This window comes from Panthera pardus, unplaced genomic scaffold, assembly GCF_024362965.1.
Source record: "Panthera pardus isolate Hobbes unplaced genomic scaffold, ASM2436296v1 HiC_scaffold_13, whole genome shotgun sequence".
In the NCBI taxonomy this organism is placed as follows: domain Eukaryota; kingdom Metazoa; phylum Chordata; class Mammalia; order Carnivora; family Felidae; genus Panthera; species Panthera pardus.
In genome coordinates this window covers 53,827,840-53,848,480 of record NW_026526688.1, presented here as the reverse complement: position 1 = coordinate 53,848,480, position 20,641 = coordinate 53,827,840, and the positions used below count along the sequence as shown (strand labels likewise).

The following is a 20,641-nucleotide window of genomic DNA, read 5'->3' as shown; positions in this document are numbered from 1 at the left end:
GTATCCATTTTTGTGTCAGTACCATACTCTTTTGATGATCACAACCTTGTGATCCAGCTTGAAGTCAGGAATTGTGATGCCTCCAGCTTTGGTTTCCTTTTTAAACATTACTTTGTCTATTTGGGATATTTTCTGTCTCCATACAAATTTTAGAATTGTTGGTTCACTGGCATTATTTTGATAGGGATTGCATTGAATGTGTACATTGCTTTGAGTATTATTGACATTTGAACAACATTTGTTCTTCTAATCCATGAGCATGGAATGTTTCTGCATTCCTTTGTGTCTTCTTCAATATTTTCATAATCTTTCTATAGTTTTCAGCATATAGATCTTTCACTTCTTTGGTTAGGTTTATTCCTAAGTATCTTGTGGTTTTTGGTGCCATTTGTAAATGGGATCAATTCTTTGATTTCTCTTTTTGCTGTTTCATTATTGGTGTGTAGAAATGCAACCAATTTCTGTATGCTGATTTTATATCCTGTGACTTTACTGAATTCATGGAACAGTTCTAGCAGTTTTTGGTGGAGTTGTTCAAATTTTCCAATAGCGTGTATGTCATCAACAAAGGGTGGAAGTTTGACTTCTTGGCTGTCATTCAGAATAGAAGGAGAGAAAAAGAGTTTCCCAGACAAACAAAAACTAAAGGAGTTCATGACCACTAAACCAGCCCTGCAAGAAATTTTAAGGGGGATTCTCTAAGTGGAGAAAAATAAAAAGAAGCCCAGAGCAACAAAGACTACAAAGGACCAGATAACATCACCAGAAACAGCAACTCTACAGGTAACACAATGGCACTAAATTCATCTTTCAATAATCACTCTGAATGTAAATGGACTAAATGTCCAATCAAAATACATAGGGTTTCAGAATAGATTTAAAAAAAAAGATCCATCTATATGCTGCCTACAAGAGACTCATTTTATACCTAAAGACCCCTGCACATTGAAAATGAGGGGATAGAGAACCATCTATCATGCTAACGGATATTAAAAGAAAGCTGGAGTAGCCATACTTAGATCAGACAAACTAATTTAAAACAAAGACTGTAACAAGAGATGAAGCATGGCATTATATCATAATTTAGGTTTCTATCCATCAAGAAGATCTAACAATTATAAATATTTATGCCCCAAACTTGGAATACCCAAATATATAAATCAATTAATAACAAACATAAAGAAAACCATCGATAATAATACAATAATAGAAGAGTACTTTAACACCCCATTTACATCAATGGACAGATCACATAAGCAGAAAATCAACAAGGAAACAATAGTTTTGAGTGACACATTGGACCGGATGGGTTTAACAGATATACTCAGAACATTTTACCCTAAAGCAGCAGAATACACATTCTTCTCAAGTGCACATGAGTGTATATTTTCCAGAATAGAACACATACTGGGTCACAAATCAGCCCTCAAAAAGCACAAAAAGATTGAGATCATGCCTTGTATATTTTCAGATCACAATGCTATGACTCTTGAATCAACCACAAGGAAAAAATTGGAAAGCCCTCAAGTACATGGAGGTTAAAGAACAACCTACTAAAGATTGAATGAACCAGGAAATTAAAGAAGAAATTTAAAAATGCATGGAAGAAAATCAAAATGAAAATATGACAGTCCAAACCCTTTGGGATGCAGCAAAGCAGTTCTAAGAAGACATAGCAATTCAGGCCTATCTCAAGAAGCAAGAAATGTCCCAAATATACAGCCTGACCTTGCACCTAAAGGAGCTAGAAAAGGAGCAGCAAATAAAGCATAAAGCCATCAAAAGAAAGGAAATAAAAAAGATTAGAACAGAAATAAATGATATAGAAACAAAAAAAAAATAATAGAACAGATCAATGAAACTAAATGCTGATTCCTAAAGAATACATAAAATTAATAAATTTTATTTATCAAGTCTAGCCAGAATTATGAAAAAGAAAAGAGAGAGAATGCAAAATAGATAAAATCACAAATGAGAGAGGAGAGATTGCAACCAACAGCATAAAAATACAAACAATTTTAAGAGAATACTGTGAAAAATAATATGCCAACAAACAGAACAATCTGGAAGAAATGGACAATTTCCTAGAAACTCACACACTACCAAAATTCAAACAAGAAGAAATAAAAAATTTTAACATACCCATAACCAGCAAAGAAACATAATCAGTTATTAAAAATCTCCCAACAAACAAGAGTCCTGAGCCAGATGGATTCCCAGGGAAATTCTACCAGACATTTAAAGAAGAGTTAATACATATTCTTTTCAAACTATTCCAAATATTAGAAATGGAAGGAAAGCTTCCAAACTAATCCTATGAAGCCAGCATTACCTTGATTGATTGTTACACATCAGTTATTATAGCAGTTGCATACATACGCTTTTTGAAAAGTGCTACATTTTTTTAATGTTTTTATTATTATTATAATTATTTATTTTGAGAGAGAGAATCCCAAGTGGGCTCAGCACTGTCAGTGCAGAGCCTAACACGGGGCTTGATCCCATGAACCATAAGATCATGATCTGAACGAGGCCTAACTGACTGAGCCATCAAGGCACCTCTAAAAAAGTGCTAGTTACATTCCTAATCTCTTTAGTAACGTACAACAGAAAACATGTTGTCAGTATTACCTTTTCTTTCACAAATCAGTGAAATAGTACTTAATTCCTCAAAATGAATCACAAATAATAAAACGTTCCTCATAAATACAGTTGCCCCTCCCTTCCTTCTGAGAAGGGAATTTCTTTATTTTTTCTTCTGACTTACCAAAAGAGGCTTCTTCCCTTAGCCTGATTCTAGACCATAACCTCTACAGAGTGTGTTTTGAAATTCTTATTCTAGTTGTGTTCACTCAATAGCCACCCCCCCCACCCCCGCCACACACATTCATACCTGGTATGCACAAAGTTCACCACCTCTAAACCTATTCTTTTGAATTGAAAATTGATCAAGGAATTTGCTCTGACTCTGTGGAGTACAGTGTGCTCTTGAACAATAAATTTAATAAAAAAAAAAATTGGATATCAACAAAATCAAAATTGGAAAGGTGAACTCTTCTTCAAATAGACTTTACATTTCCTTCAGTCAGAAGATGGTCAGGGGAATCTAGTAGTCACAATAGTAATCGCTCAAAATCCAGAATATGCCCTGATCACATGTTTGCCTGCCTTAGGGAATCTTACCAATTCTTTTGCTTAAAAGGCATGTTCTCTACATTGCTTTTCTTTGCTTATCTGACCTGGAAGTGATCCCTCCTCCACTAAATTCTTCTAAGCCATTTGGTTCTGTCATCCACTGGTTTCCATTGTTGATGGGTGATACTCAACCCGCCAAGATCTCCTCCACTAGCTGGAAACTGCCTGGCTAAAGGCAGAGACTGTGTCATATAACTCGTCTTATTGGAACTCATCTCATAGCACTAATATACTACTTTGCTACAATTTCTAGAGTCCTTCTAGAGTTCAGTTTGATAGAGTTCAATTTGACAAATTTTTCCTTATATTCCAAATATACCTCAACCAGCTTAACTTATCAAAAGATCGCCAGTTTTAGAACGATATTTCTAGTCATAATTTGAAAGTGATTAATCAAATAGATGGAGGAAATGTCATCAAGAATTGTTTTTCTTCTGAATCTTATTTGGCAAGACACCTCTTTGACTTATTTTATTTTATTTTATTTTATTTTATTTTATTTTATTTTATTTTAAACTTTATTTAATGTTTTATTTATTTTTGAGACAGAGAGAGACAGAGTATGAGCAGGGCAGGGGCAGAGAAAGAGGGAGACACAGAATCCAAAGCCAGCTCAAGGCTCTGAGCTGTCAGCACAGAGCCTGACGAGGGGCTCAAACCCCCAAACATGAGACCATGACCTAAGCTGAAGCCGGACGCTTAACCGACTGAGCCACCCAGGCGCCCCTCTTCGACTTTTAAAATATGTACAAATCTTTTTTTTAAAAGACACTATAAATTTTATTTAATCTGGGGGTATCTGGGTGGTTCAGTCAGGTAACCGTCCAACTTCAGCTCAGGTCATGATCTCGTGGTTCATGGGTTCAAGCCCCAAGTGGGGCTCTGGGCTGACAGCTCAGAGCCTGGAGCCTGTTTCAGATCCTGTGTCTCCCTCTCTCTCTGCCCCTCCCTTGCTAACACTTTGTCTCTCTCTCAAAAATAAAATAAACATTAAATTTGTTTAAATTTTTTAAAAGTTAATCTATGTTCATTGTACAAAACAATTCATAAAAATAAAATAAAAAATAAGAAGAAAGCATCTTAATCCCACTACCCAGGGAGAGTGATACAGAAATCATCCTTTTACCTGAGATTATAACTGAGTTAGAGATATTTACAAAGGAAACAGGATAGCAGAAGCAGTATTGCTTTGTTTTCAGCTCTCTACTTTCTATTTTCAACTAATTGTGCTTGCATCAGTGCCTACTAATGAAACACATTTTTGTAAATCCCCAAATCAATAAGATTCAGGGCATAAAAGCATGATATTTTAAAGTACCAATCTCTAGAGTCTCTGAATCTGAAAGAGATGTACAGAGAATATTAAAGTGGAGTCATACGAAATTTCTTTTCCTGAATAATACTGAATCAGCAGAGCACAGACATTTAGATTTTAGTAGATATTCCCATTTGTGTGACTGCAAATGTTTATGTTAATGTCACCTTTCAATGGAAGGTGGTCTGACTTATGCATATTGAAGGCAGATTGGACCTTTTTCTCCCTGTGGTGCAGGAAGCCTTATATTTGTCTGACCATTACATCCCTGTAAGAAGAGAGAAATGGCACAGAATGAAGGAGAGATTCAAACACTAAAGTAGAAAAGAGTTTATAATTGGAAGTGGGAAGGAAAGGTAAATATAGCAATGAGTATGGTGCTATTCAATGTCCCTCAAGTGAAAATTTGACTATCCATCAAGGCTTTTGTTTTCCTTTTTTTAATGAAGGTTTTTATTGAACCATATTCTTTTTAAAAATCAAAAAAAAGAGATGAGGAAGGTACAATCACTGGTGTCAACACCATACTTCAAGCACAGCTGAGGGTACTCACTCTAGGACTCTCCTTTCCTCTGCTCCCCCTGCCTCACCTGGGTCTCCTCCTCCCCTCTTCCCACCTTCCTTCTTTGTATATGCCTAAGCTATTTTGGGAAACGTGTTTATGGTTTCCCAGGAAACAAAAGGATTTTAAAACCCCCTAGATTATAGAAGTTATTTCCTGTGGCAGTGAGAGCATATGTTTTCTTTTAATCAAGCATAACAAAATCCCTAGAGATGATGCTTTATAGGAAAAGGCTAGCCACAGTAGAGATATAAAAGGAACAGTTCAGAGTTGTGAGTCTAAAATGTATGCTAGCGTTGCCACACTTGGTGTTCACGTGTAGAACATGAGAACAAAGTAAAATTTTGAAAGTGGGTTTCATTCTTGTATTTTTTAACAAAAATATCAATAAATAAATCTTACCATGATTCTAATTGAATGAGTCACATTTCACCTTTTAAGGAGTGATGCAATCATTGCTTTTTCTACTTTAGAATAACCGAAATTACCGATCTCACTTGGAAAAATAAGCAGTTAATTTGCATGAGGTGAGGTAGGTTCCACCTCTGGCCCCGCCCCGTAAATTAAAGTGGTCTGAATAAGGACCCTGTCTCTAGACTTCTTTCACCTATTGTAGAGTGAGGGCACCTGCCATAAGGGGGCTGGGCTGAATCCTCTGGGAGGATTCTGAGCACAGCCCTGCCAGGGCGCTAGAGGTAAGGTAGACTCTGGGCTCTATTCTCTTTTGTAACTGTGAAGTCAGCCTAAACTTATTTGCTTCATTGTTTATCTTTATCTCAGCTGATGACCTTGCCTCCTACTTCAAAGAGATAATTGAGCATTCAACTGCTGAATTATGAAATCACAATTCCCATATCTTTCAGCTTGCTATATTCTGCATCTATTCTAAACTTCTATCCAGCCACACAAAGAGACTTCTTACTCTTCTGGTTCAAAAGCTACCTTTCGACTATTGCTCTTAAAATTCTTCCTTTTCATCTTATTGGTGATCGTCCCTCCTCTTCTGGACCCCCTCTTGTCTCTTCCTAAAGCATTTCCTGAGCTCTTGGCATCTTTCTTCCAGGCTGTAAACAAGCTTAAGTCTCCTGCTATTTCAAAAACACAACTAAAACAAATCAACAATCGCCTATCTCAACTGCGTCCACTGTTACTTCTCCTTCTAGTAGCCTCTTGGAAAAAAAAAAAAAGAATCTGTATTTATCTTTTTATTTAGCTCATTGTTCAATGTAATGCTATCATATTTGTACACGTGTACCAAAAATGCACTTGAAAAGGCTACTAATAATCTTCTATATTTCCTTTTGCTTTTATGGCATTTGATATTGATTATTCTTTCATTTCTGAAACTCTTCTGTTAGGTTTTGTGACATACTCTGTGCTAATTCTCCTTTTTCTCTTACTATACCTGCCTTTTTACTCCCCCAGTACTTCTCCTTCTGCCCATCCCTTAGAAGACTATGTTCTTAAAATAGTGCTTTTCAAACCTAAATGTGCTTATGAATCATCTGGAGGACATGATAAAATGCAGATTTGGATTCAGTAAGTCTGTGGTGGAATTCAGACCCCGCAGGTCTAATAGCCTCTCAGATGACAGTTATTGTGCTGGCTGAAGGGCCACATTTTCAGTTGCAGTGCCCTAGGCAGGGAAGGACTTTTCCACATCTGCAAGCCCCAGTGATTATAGGTGTGCTATATCCACAGCTCAGCCTGCAGCATGTGAGACAAGATCTGGGGCAGCTAGAGCCAGGCTTGACGACTCTGTGAGTCACCAGGCTCTTTGCCTACCCCAATGGGATGAAATATCCATGTGTACTCAAGTATAAAAAGCCCTGCCCCAGAATTCTAGTCCTCCAATCTGATCTATTCCCAGGTCTCATACTCTCTCCTCTATGCTGAAGTGTTTCATTAACTGAATATCTTACAGGCATGACATTCGCTATCCAGATCTGGAACTTAAATTAGGATACTTTCCTACATGGCTGCTCCCCTTTTCTTCTGTTTTGTGTCATGGCAGTATTGTTCACCCAGTTACTAAAAGTATGATTGCGGGAATTATTCTAGACTCCTCTGTTTTCCTCATGCCCAACTAGTGGACGAGTCTTTTTTTTTTTTTTTTTCCTTTTCTTTTTGTCATTTCTTCCATCTGCTCCTTTCTCTCCATTTTTAGGATGTTCTATTGCTTGACCCTGAACTACTTTCCTTGATGTCAGTTTTGCCTCGCCCACCATCAACATAGTTTCTTTTCAGTTCTCCACATTACTTCTTTAGTGATTATTTCTTAACCACAGTCTGATCATGCTCCTCTCCTACTTAATTGGTTCCCTTTTGCTTCGGATAAAGACTGAGTTCCATCAGGCAGAATGCAAAATGTGATCTGGAACTTCTGGATCTCCCCCAGATGGCACTTCAGAGAAGTTAAATGTGTCATTTCTATTTACAACGTGGTGGCCAGAAGCTGGTCACAAGGACACACAAAGCTGCTAGGGAGACTGGGAAATCTTTAACTTCTTGGGAGTGCCTTCAAATAGAAGCCCCTGTCTCTTTTCTGATAGCTGGAAAATACCTACGATCACTGGAATCAGAGCACCTATCTTGGATCTCAAGGAAGAAACCACGTTAGGAGTGGCAAAACAACAAGGTAGAAGGAAGGATTGGTAAACACCCATTCCAGACTTTGGCCTGCTCATATCCATAGTTGTTGTTTTTGTTTTTATTTTTATTTTTCTAGTTTTGGGAAGAAAAATAGAATCTTTCTTAAGCCAATATTATTTATTGTGTGCTTTGTCACTCAAAATGAGACTAATCTGAACTAACAACAGCAATAAAGAACTCTGCTCATCCCTTGTTTATCTTGCTACCACGCAACATCTATCACATCTACCACTACAATGGATGTTAGGGGGGTGGGGAAATAGATTTGGAAAAAGCCAACTGATATTAAATAAAGTGACGAATTATAGCTGTAATGCTAGGTACATACTTTCTGTTAAAGAGAAATTATCACATGTCTGACTATCTTAGTCAAAACAGTTGTACTCTGTAGATGGATAAAGCACTACACATTATATTTATAAAGTAGTATATTAAATACAATCACTCAGTCTATAGAAAGATCACTCAACCCTTCAAAGACAGGACTGAGACCATTCCCTGTATCTTCTTTCTCCAAATTTCTTCTTGTTTTCGTGTGTACACACGAATGCATGAACAGAGAAGATAGAATTCAAGAAAAGTTAATTTAGAACACCCCTAAAATAAACTAGCTATTTCCTATAAAGGTATACGTCTCATCTTCTTTTTACTACTTTTTTTTTAGTTTGAATTTTTATTTGCTCTAGGAATTTGAATTGTTTTTTGCATTTCAATTAAACTTTCCAATGCAATCTCTGCTTTAAGTTAATATGGATGATAATGGTACATATACACACAGGGAATGTTATATACACTTTGGCATTTTTAAGTGGAGCAAAATTATAAGTTCACATGTTAATACTTAGAATGAAATATTTAGGTTACACATAAAACCTAATTTTCTACTATAATCTCAGGAGGTACCAATTGAGGTCTGCAGCAGAGTCAGTGTCTTTGATGGTTCTCATCCTATTTAAGATTCACAAGAAGAAAGAGATACCCCAAATTTCACGGATTTAAAGGGAAAAAAAGGATTTCACAATCTTTTAAAGTGGTTTAAGGTTGTTACAAAGAAACAACATAAGACAGATAGGAGATATCTAATAATTTCACCCATATGATCCCCTGCTACCTCTATTCTTGCCAATAAATAAAACAAGATGCTAGTTAAGGACACAGAGGTTCATTTATTCTTACCATGCAGTGGGATATACTATACAAAGTTCGGCCAGTACTTTAATAAGGGTTAAGTCTCTTCCTAAAAAGGAATAATTTAAGAATGGATAGAAAATATTATGTAGTGCATATTAGAGTGTTTTAATTTTTTAGTAGAAATAAATGTATAGGGAGATTGTTTTTTAAGTTTTGGAGGTTAAGATTTCATTACACACGTCATTCTTCTTTGTTAGGAATGTAACCATTTGTTTATAAAACTATGAGGTCAAAAATCTCTTCTTTTCTTGGATTTTTGTTTTATTTAGTCTGCTAATTAATTCAGTTTCGGCCCTTAGACTTCTGATATACAGAATAAACACATGTAAATAATACAAATTAATAAAAATATGTGTATATTGACATCAACAGAACAAACGGATATAACACAGCTTATTCAAATATTTTATTCCTCATAATCAAATGATGACAATGAAACATTTTGTTTAGAAGTAGAAAAAAATTACTTGAATAAACATTTGCTGATGTTTTCCTAACACCCAAGGATAGTCATACAGATTTTTCCTGTGAAGTTAGTCCTAAAACAACTTAAGCATGGATTTATTAGGAACAGAAACTTGGGGGGCTCCTGGGTGACTCAGTTGGTTAAGTATCTGACTGTAGCCTGGGTCACAATCTCATGATTTATGAGTTCAAGCCCTGCATCGGGCTCTCAGCATGGAGCCTGCTTCAGATCCTCCCTCCCCACTGTCCCCATCTCCCCCTCTCTCTGCCCCTCCTCTGCTTGCACTTTCTCTCTCTCAAAAATAAGTAAGTAAATAAATAAATAAATAAACTGAAAAAAAAGAAAAAGGAAAGGGAAGGGAAGGGAAGGGAAGGGAAGGAAAGGAAAGGAAAGGAAAGGAAAGGAAAGGAAAGGAAAGGAAAGGAAAGGAAAACTTGGGAGTCCCAAGGTAGAACTGTTAATAGGAAGTTTGCAATACCCTCCATTTCTCATGGAAAGAGGCCTGTTGCCTCTGCTAACGATGCTTTTTCCTGCCTGAAGTGATCCCCTTTTTCTGCCTGCTTAACTTCTGTCAACTGCTTAAGGTCTATTTAAATTCCTTTCTTTTTTATAAAGAATTTCTCCTTTCCATTAAAAAAAAAGATTTTTTTTTCCTTAATATTTATAATTGCTACTATTTGGGTAGTTGTTCATGACTACATTTTTTATAATTGCCAGAAAAAAAGAAATTATTGTTCAAACCACCCTTCATAGAGTCTCGTGGGCCTAAAACATTAGAAGTATTTGAATAAACAGATTAAAATTCAAAAATAAATAGTCTGTGATATCAATGGTCTCAGTTTATCTAGGGAATTGGAATACTGTCAGTGATTATGATCCCAGAATTGTGATAGCACAATAATAGCAATTTAGGGGTACCTGGGTGGCTCAGTCAGGTAAGCATCTGACTCTTGGTTTCCGCTCAGGCCATGATCTCATGGTTCATGAAATTGAGCTCCACATCAGGCTGTACTGACAGCACAGAGCCTGCTTGAGATTCTCTGTCTACCCCCCTCTCTCTCTGCCTCTCCCCTGCTCAAGCTCTCTCTCTCAAAACAAATAAACTTAAAAAAAATAGAAATTTAAATATGATGTCTTGAGAATATGCATTATTTATTTGATTACTATTTAGGATGTTCATTTAGTTATGTCTTCCCTTTCCAGTGCAAAGATCTTATAAAAAGTATATAATTAAAAGCTATATATTGATTTAAAGACATAGTATATATATTTTATATATGCATACATATGAACATTTTATATATACATTTAATAATTATTTTAATAACTATTATCATATGAACTATTACTATATATGATATATATAATATATATTATTATAGACAGCCATTATTATATGAAATGCTATTTGCATTTTTCCAACGTTTAGAAAAGAAGAAGCTGTCACAATATGAAAGCTCGGTACTGCTTCATTTAGTACAGGTGGGGATATATCCCAAATAGGAACAAGTGAGGGATCAGTGAGTAGTGAGAAAAATGAAAACATGTAGATGACTTTTTTCTAAAAAAAATTTTTCTGTAAGATAGAGATAAGAGGCAAGTGGGTAAATATATTACCACAGAAAAAATAAAATTAGGAATAAAGAAAAACTAAAGCGCCAAATTGCTTACCAAGTTTCCTCCTGAGTGCTAAAGGCAGAGAAATCAACATGGTATTTTTATTTATGCCGAGAAAGAGTTATTTATTTGAAACTGTCAATCTGCTTTTAGAAATAAAAATGACGCTTCATTCTGGAAATGAATGGGCATTTTTTCAGTGTGCTAGACACTCTTTCAAGCCCTGGAGATAGAACTGGACATACATTCCTGTTCTGTCCTGAAGGACTTCATAGTTCAAGCTAGAGGTAAGATTCAGGCAATTACTACCCCCTGGGATAAGTGCAATAAAGGCACTTGGTGCTTGGGAGCACAGAAGAGGTATCTTCACCTAGACTTGAGAAAGATCAGAGAAGGGTTCTTAAAGAAGGTAAAGTGAGTTGAGTAGAAATTAGCCAGACAGATAGAACTCACATTTCCCTCCCAGTCATTTGATGGAGTGGTCATTTTATTGAGGTTCAAATCACTCATCTTCTCCCAGGTCCTCACCATAAACTATTGTATGGACAGTCTGAACCCAAAGCAACAAAAACAATACCAACAACAATAATCACAGGACAAACTGTTTTCTGATGATTTGGTCACACTTATTGACCATTAATAACAACTTTCTTTTCTATTTGTAGCGTTTTACTCGTCACTACAATTTTCTGAAAATTAGTTTTTGTTTTTATTTTTTAAAAGTTTATTTGGGGCGCTTGGGTGGCTCAGTTGGTTGAGCATCCGACTTCACCTCAGGTCATGATCTCACAGTTTATGAGTTTGAGCCCCAGGTCGGGCTCTGTGTGGACAACTCAGAGCCTGGAGCCTGCTTCGGATTCTGTGTCTCCCTCTCTCTCTGCCCCTCCCCCACTCGCGCTCTGTCTCTCTCTCTCTGCCTCTCAAAAATAAAGAAAACTAATAAAATTTTTTTTAAAGTTTATTTATTTTTGAGAGAGAGAGAGACAAAGCATGGGGGAGGGACAGACAGAGGGGGAGACAGAGAGTCCCAAGCAGGCTCTGCACTGTTAGCACAGAGCCCAACATAGGGCTAGAACTCACAGACCATGAGATCATGGCTTGAGCCAAAACCAAGGGTCAGATGCTTAACTGACTGAGCCACCAGGCTCAGTTTTTATTTTTAATAGTAACATATTCTCAGATTTTTATACGTATCCTTAACCCTTGTATTGGAGAATATCCAGAGCTAATATAGGTACTATTGATATCCTGTTTTATAACAATTAGAAATTTAACTTTAAAAAGAAATGTGTACTCTTTCATTTATCTAACATCAATAACAAAAGAAAGTCAACAGAGTCTACATAATAGGAAAATAAATAAACTTTAAATGATAATAACTCTAACATTCTTTTCAAAAGATATTTGTATGTGGGGGGTGCCTGGATGGCTCAGTCAGTTGACCCTCAGACTCTTGATTTTAGCTCAGGTCATGATCCCAGAGTCATGGGAACAATGAGGCTCTGTGCTGAGCCTGGACCCCTCTTAATATTCTCAGTCTCTCTCTTGCCCTTCTCCCTTGCTCATGCTCTCTCTCTCTTTAAACTAAACTAAATAAAAAATATTCAGGGGCGCCTGGGTGGCTCAGTCGGTTAAGCGTCCGACTTCGGCTCAGGTCATGATCTCGCGGTCTGTGAGTTTGAGCCCCAGGTCGGGCTCTGTGCTGACAGCTCAGAGCCTGGAGCCTGTTTCTGATTCTGTGTCTCCCTCTCTCTCTGCCCCTCCCCTGTTCATGCTCTGTCTCTCTCTGTCTCAAAAATAAATAAACATTAAATAAATAAATAAATAAATAATATTCATATGAAATTATGAAATTCATATAATAATGGTGTTAGTAGGGGCAGTGATGATTTAAAATTTATTGATAAAATCCTAGTGGTTTGGGGGAACCACATGTATTTATGGAAAAAGATGTTGCTAAAGTTCTAATGCTTTTAGGATTAACTTATCTCACAGGATGTCAATGGAGAAATGATGTCAACCATTTGTTCATTTTACAAAGTTACAATGCCCTAATAATAAGATCCAAACAAGGAAATACTTCCTCTATTGCTTTAGTTGTAGGACATGACTCAAAATGATAAAACTATACAACTCTAGTCTAAGCAGCATCATGGAAAAATAGCAACCAATACACCATGCCTTCTCGGTAGGGTTGGAAGTTTTATACTGGGGGTCAAAAATCATATTCTTTTATGTATAAAGCCGTGTGTGTGTGTGTGTGTGTGTGTGTGTGTGTATGTATGTATGTGTGTGTGTGTATATATATATATATATATATATGTTATATATATGTGTGTGTATATAAAACATATACCACAAATTGTATATACTATACATGAGCAAATATATAGTATGCTGTTGTATTACAATTTCATGAAGACAATTAGAAAAAAAAATCTAAAAGTCTAAAAATATCTTTAAAAAGTTCCTTAGGAGGCAATAATGTGAAAAGAAAAGTTGAGAAATAATGAATTATACAACACAAATTTTAGATTCTCATGGTGATAATGAGAAGCAAATCCATTACTTTTCCACTAGATGCTGCCAGAGTAAGTAATATCTGAGATTTGTTTGATCTTCTACCTTTTATGAGATCTTGAACTCAGACTCCCTTTTCACTCTAAGTAATAATACAGATTTAAATAGAATTCAAATCTAAAGTCATAGGCAGGTAGACTGATGTGACAGGCAGATGTTATCTCAGTGCTTACCTATTGTTTATTGAGCATCTATTTCACACATGACATTGAATTAAATATAATGGAGTAAAATAAACATCAGAAGCAATCCTATCATCATGGGACTTACAATTAAGAGGGAGACAGAAGACTTTCATGAAAATATGAAACACATTTGAAAGGGATGTTATATGTTCTTCCCTCCACAATGGCATATTGTTAAAAATTGAAGTTCTGTTTCCTCAGTACTTCACATACTGCCTGGAATGGATTCATTGTTCTGTAAATTTATATGAAGTCATAGAGAAAGTCAGGCAGAATGCTGTAGCCCCTCTGAAACTGGAGAATCCAACCTCCATTCATGGAGTAACTGCATAGAAAAGGTTATCATTTCAAACCATGCCTCACATAAAAGCTCACTTTCCATGAGCAATAGGGTCATTTTAAGTGAAGAAAAGGCATAAAACTCAAGCCAAAAATACAGAGACAAATATTTTGGGAGGCACATATAGGGGAAAAAGTTCACTTTGGCCAGGAGAAAGTGGAATGGCATTTTAGTTTTTATTGATTAAAATTATTTGATAAGTAGTTTCCTTCTAAGGTAAAGACATTCTTATTGCTGGAAATCTTCAAGTTTATATGATGACCACCTGTTAGAGATTATTTCTGAGAGATTCTCAAATTTAGGTAAGATATTGGATGGACCAGTTACCTCTAATGTAAGCCCAATCATCCTACAGTGGTGATGGTTGTATAAAAGTATCAGAAATATCTGTGTTCAGCTATAATTTCTAACTGGTTATGGCAAATGTTTGATGCACTCATAGAGAATTCTTCATCATTTGCATTGAATGTTATTCCATTCAATATCTATTTTTAGAGGATGCTAATAACCTTTAGATTTTATGTTATTCTTAACTTATACCACTGAAATTACTACTTTTGTGTATTAAATTGTCCTAGAGGTACTGGTAATACTTTTTCCTAAAAGTATCCCCAGTATGGAGATTATAAAAGAATTTCGGAAATGTACTATGACGAAGCTGCTTTTTTTAATATGCATTCTTTCTTTTTCTGACATCTGAGGATTGCAAACTTAAGTTTCCTTAAAATGCTTTAAAATGTGGTTGCTTGCAGTTGATAGAATAGCTTTGTCTTCTGTAGCTGAATAGCTCATTTTATTCACACACTTTCTGTTTGTTGCCAGACAGTTGGTCTGGTCTTGGAATTCTTGCCTTCATTCCAGAATAAGTTCTCTGAAGATGATTCAAATGTCTCTATTCCTGACCCACTCACCTAAGCAAAACAAAGCTACAGCTACACCATTCTCCTAGTGGGGAAAGACAAATAACCCACATTTCCACATAAATATCTACCTACACATGAATTTATTTTCAATAAATATTGTCAATCCAGTATGAAGATAATCATACCGAGAAGGATACGAGAATGTCTGCTGGGAAAATCAAGGAGGATCCACTATATATACTTCATAAAGTAAGGAAAAGTAAAAGATGTACTTTCCTCAAAATAGTTCCCTAAAAGTCTCCTGAGAAAACTAAGTGATAAAAGGTACGGTCTATGATTGTAAGATTATAAGACTAGTTGAAATTACAGCATTGGAAAGTTCTATAGAAAAGTTTTAGAAAGATATATACTGTTGATACGAGCAGGCCTTTAAGATCGACTATATAACACTATGATAAATTTGTGACTCTGTCACTTGGTTATAATCAGTCTTACCTCCAGTTTAACTCAGGGCTCTCTGTGTACTTCTCTGTGCCCAACTTTACAATGTTCTACCCTTACTGCATATAAATATTTTCTCTATTCTCTCTTCTTTGCATACAATATGATCGCCTTCATAACATTTTGACAGTTAATTCTACAGTTCAAGCATCATCTCTGCAGTCCAAGCTGATGGCAGGATACCAAATCGGCTGCTAGCATTTCAAACTCAAATACTCCAAACCAAGTTCAGTGTCTTCTTTCTTTCTTTCAACAATCCCAATCCTCTACCTGATTTTCTTTCTTTCGGGAGACCATATTCTGGTGAAAAGTTCAAATATAGTTTTCAAATTCTAAAAGGAAGAGATTATTCTTTTCTTCTTGTAGTTTAGCCATTGTTTTTGGCTTATATAGTTATTACTGTTACTAATTATTATTAGCAATCTTACAGAGATACTTTGTGCCAAGAGACCATTCCTGTAATGACAACCATTCAATTACAAGTATTATTTACTTCTAAATTTTATCCACATTCTATTGAGAAAGGCAGCTGTTCCTTCTCTGTATTTCTGCAGGTTTGTTATTGTAGCCAGCTCAGTAGTTATTGCTAGCAGAATATGAATGTAAACCATAAATCGAAATTTCTTTACTGAATTTGACTATCACCACTCACTAAGCATACAATATGCCCATTACCATTTCCTTTATGTCTCACTTTTGCCCACAGACTAAGCATCTTAACAAGATCCAGCACAAGTACCAAGTCTTCTGGATAGCTTTCCTATGTCACATTTCCTAAAACATTGCCGTTTGTGTTTTTCTTTTGTTACTTGGCCCTTTGTATTTTCTCCCCTGCTGCCCTTTAAGTTCTGTGATGGGAAAGGTGGTAGTTTCTCAATCTTCCATAGCCAAACAGTACATAGCACAAAAAATTGTGCAAAGAATTTGGTAAAGGAATCTTGTTGAATTGCTTAAAATTACACATTAAATACATATTTGTTGATTGACTTGCCTCAGTACGTGAGTGTAGTTAAGGGAGGAAAAAATATATATAGCATAGGAAATATTTTACAAGCTGTTTTCTGAATCTGCAGGGTAAATTGCCTAAGGCATTGACCAGAGAACTGGGCCATTATCCTTCTATACTTGGGAAATGTGTGATTATTTATAGACACAAAGGTAAGAAGCATATATTATGTGTAGCACAATTTTAAAAAACTATATAGAATCCTATTGCTGTATGTATTTCCTGTATACAGGAAATCATTATGAAAGTTTATTCTTTCAAGTACATTTCTCTTTAATACTTTACTTAAGAAAATAGAGCCAACATTAAAAAGGATTTTCCCTATTCTCCAAAACATACCAAGAGCAAAACCAAGAAATTCTATGCCAAAATGTTTTTCTTAGGCTTCAAAGTAAACCAAGATAGCATTTTATTTGTGATTATCATGAAGTCTGAAATTCACATATTTAGTTTTTGACAGAGTGTACCATAATTTATTCAAGTAGCAAGCCTGTAGTTGATATCAAATTATAAATATGAAAAATAAAATTGTATTTTATGAAAATAATCAATTTAAATGAAATATTTTTGGCAGTTCTCCTGTTTTTAGAATTTGTTCTGCAAGCTCTTCATAATCATCACTTATCTGCATTTCAAAGAAAGCTGAACACTGGTGTTCTGTTCCTTATTTTATTAATATGAGGACTAGAACCCAAAAGCCTAGAAGGATTGTTTCAGAAAACTACAATATCTGAGCGAAGTGTGAAACTTTAAAAAAAAAAAAAAAACTTTACTGCTAAGAAATTCAGATTTCTCACATCTGTTTATGCAATTTTCTCACTTGTATTTTTAAAAGAATTATCTTTTTAAAAAAATAAATAAAATAAAAAATAAAAGAATTATCTTTTTTAATAATTCTTCCTTAAAAATTACATTTTTTAGACCTGATATATTCTGATAATGAATACTTCTAATTGTATTGTAGAAGTAAATATTTTTATTTTGATGTTTTTGCCTTCATAAAACTTAACAAAAAGTAAAACTTATGCCAAGACAAATATATCATCTGTGGGCCTGCAATAATAGTCTAAGAAAATGCTATAAATATTTATAATATGTCCCTAACAAATTTTGTACTAGTAATAACAACAGAAACTGTCATACATTATTGATAGAAGTATCAATAGGTACAACTACTTTGGAAAGTTTACAATATCTAATGAAGTGAAACATATTCATGCCCACTCTATGATCCAGCAATTCTTATCTTAGAGAAAGTCTTAGACCCAACCCATTCTGCCCCCAAAATGCATGTATTCACGTGCATGCATTCACATGTATTCACAAAATATTTGTTCAAGACTATTAATAGCAGCACTAGCCAAAATGTAAAAAATACCCAAATATCCTTCAGAGAACACTGGATAAATTGTGATGTCTTCATGTAATGGAATACTATATAGCAATGAGAATAAATTATTGTTACAGGTACTAATATGGACAAAACACATAAACATAATGCTTCTAAAAAACAAAGCTCACTCAAATAAGTATTTATATAAAGTTCAAAAGCAAAAAAAAAAAAAAAAAAGCATATTCATTGTTGTATAAGTCAGGGTAGTGATCATCTTCGGGCAAAGTGGTGCCTGGAAAAGGTATGGTGGTAGGAGGGTGACTGTTTTTGTGAGGGTTTGGCAATTCTTTTTTTTCCCCACTTAGTACTTATCTTTACATGCCTGGCTTATTTCACTAAGGATAATGTCCTCAAAATCCATCCATGTTATTACAGAATTTCCTTCTTTTTTTAAGGCTGCATAGTATTCCCTTGTATTTATATACCACTTTTTTTTGTCCATTCACCTGTCAGTGGACATTTAGGTGTTTCCACACCTTAGCTATTATAAATAGTGCTGCAATAAACATGGAATTACTAATACCTCTTCAATATCCTGACTTTAATTCTTTCAGATAAATAACCAGAACTGGGACTACCAGATCATATGTTAGTTCATTTTTAGTTTTTTGAGGGCAATTCTACTTCTTGATCCATGGTCTCTTCACATGAGTGTGTTATCTTTGTGAAACTTCACATGGAAGCTTATTATTTGTGTATGTATCTGTGTGTATATTACATCTCAATAAGATTTTTTAAAATCTTTAAAGCTTATGAAAAGAAGCTTATACTAGTAAATTATTTAATTATAAAAATATATGTTTCCAGTTGCAATTCTTGCCTCCAAATTGCCCTAAAAAGTATTTTTAAGTTAGATACATTTATAAATTAATACTAAATACTTTTTGTTTTCATTTTTTCTTTTATATTTCCTTTTCATTCAATATGAGCAGACTTAGTGATAAAGAATAGTTTTCCTAAAGATATTTATTTTACAAAATATTTCCAGTAGAAGGAGCTTTGCTTTTTTTTTTTTAACTATAGGAAATTTTCTTTTAAGGGGTATCACTGAAAATAAATATATTTACTTTATTTTATTTTATTTTATTTTATTTTATTTTATTTTATTTTATTTTATTTTTGACAGAGAGCGAGACAGAGAGAGACAGAGCATGAGTGGAGAAGGGGCAGAGAGAGAGAGATTGAGTGACACAGATTCTGAAACAGGCTCCAGGCTCTGAGCTATCAGCACAGAGACCAACGTGGGGCTCAAACTCACTAGCCACAAGATCATGACCTGAGCGACAGTCAGCACTTAACTGACTGAGTCACCCAGGCACCCCTAAATTTTTAATTTAATTGATTAAAAAATTTAAATGATTAAAGTTCTTCATAGAGCAATGAATTACTCTCATCTAAGACCAGTCTAAGAGAAAAATTTTATTCAAGTTATAAAAGAAGAAAGGAAAAACTTGATAAAGAATATATGTATCGCACAAACTTCTATACTGGGTACGTATTTTTCAAGGGATTGCATTTTTGGATTATTCACAAAGAGCATTTTAAATTACAATTATTTAATATTAATGAAGGTACGTTTTTAAAATTACGATCATCAATTTGAAATAAAATTTGTGTTAATTTAAATAAAACTAGACAAAAATCAAAGGATGTACTGGTGAAGATTATATACTTAAGAATATATTATAACAAATATAGTGAATTACCAGTATACAAATTTGACCTTAATGACCAAAATGGTTTAGTTACTGACATTAAACTTCCTAACTAAGTGTCTACCACTAAGCTATTCTGATTTATTTGAAAAAAAAAATGCATACCGTCATCTAAGATATTAAGAAATAATTAAAGTAAAATAACCCATTTCACTTAAAACATGAATTTTGTACCCCTGTCCATGAAATTTTTATAAATATAAAAATGTTACACTCTTTGTTTTAATCATGTCACAAATAGTAAAATTTGTGACAATTGTCGTTATAAAAATTTAGTCACATTAAAATATTTTTCACTGAAAATATCCTAGTTTACAGTGGTTTAACCCATACTTCAAAAAAATAATTTTGAAATTATAATAACCTTCACAATTAATTCCTCTTACTACCGTTATATCAAAATAACATAACTTCCTGTAAGGCAGTTTTTATGAGATACGCTATGTTTTTCTAAGGTGCCCAAAGGTGAAAAACTGACATAGCAACCCAGAAGACAATATTTACATACTTCAAATAGAAATTAATATACACACAACTTAGTTATTCCAATTATTTGATTTTAATTCTCTTGAAAAGCTTGAGAGCCATAAAAATGAAATCTTAAGGTATTTACACTAGTAAATTAAAATTTACATTGGTGGTTCAAAAGTCTGTATGAGAAGAATCTTGCTTATATATTGTTGTATTAAGAATAGGGGTTACTTTCTCTGTGCCCCTCCCCTGCTCATGCATGTTCTCTCTATTTCTCTCAAAATAAATAAGTAATCTCAAAAAAATTTTTTTTAAGAATAGGAGTTAAATTATCTGATCTTTTGACTAGTCTCTATTAAAAAATAAATAAATAAATCCCACCAAATATGACTGGACATGATAAGAAAATTACATATCATAAAACAATTTTATTCTTTAGTAGGTTTATTGTAGTATCACTTTCTCTCAAAAGATTATTCTTGACATAAAACATATCTAATGATTTATTTATGACTTTGCTCTCACGTATTACCTGACCTAAGCCCTTTAGAATTGGTACTTACAAGGCCTTAAGTGTTATTTATTTATT

General features: G+C 34.4%; 1 protein-coding gene across 2 annotated transcripts in view; it reads right to left on the bottom strand.

Moving 5' to 3' along the window:
* Nucleotides 1-20,641, bottom strand: part of GLRA3 (glycine receptor alpha 3) — a 206,832-nt gene that overhangs the window by 185,148 nt on the left and 1,043 nt on the right. The window lies entirely within an intron of this gene.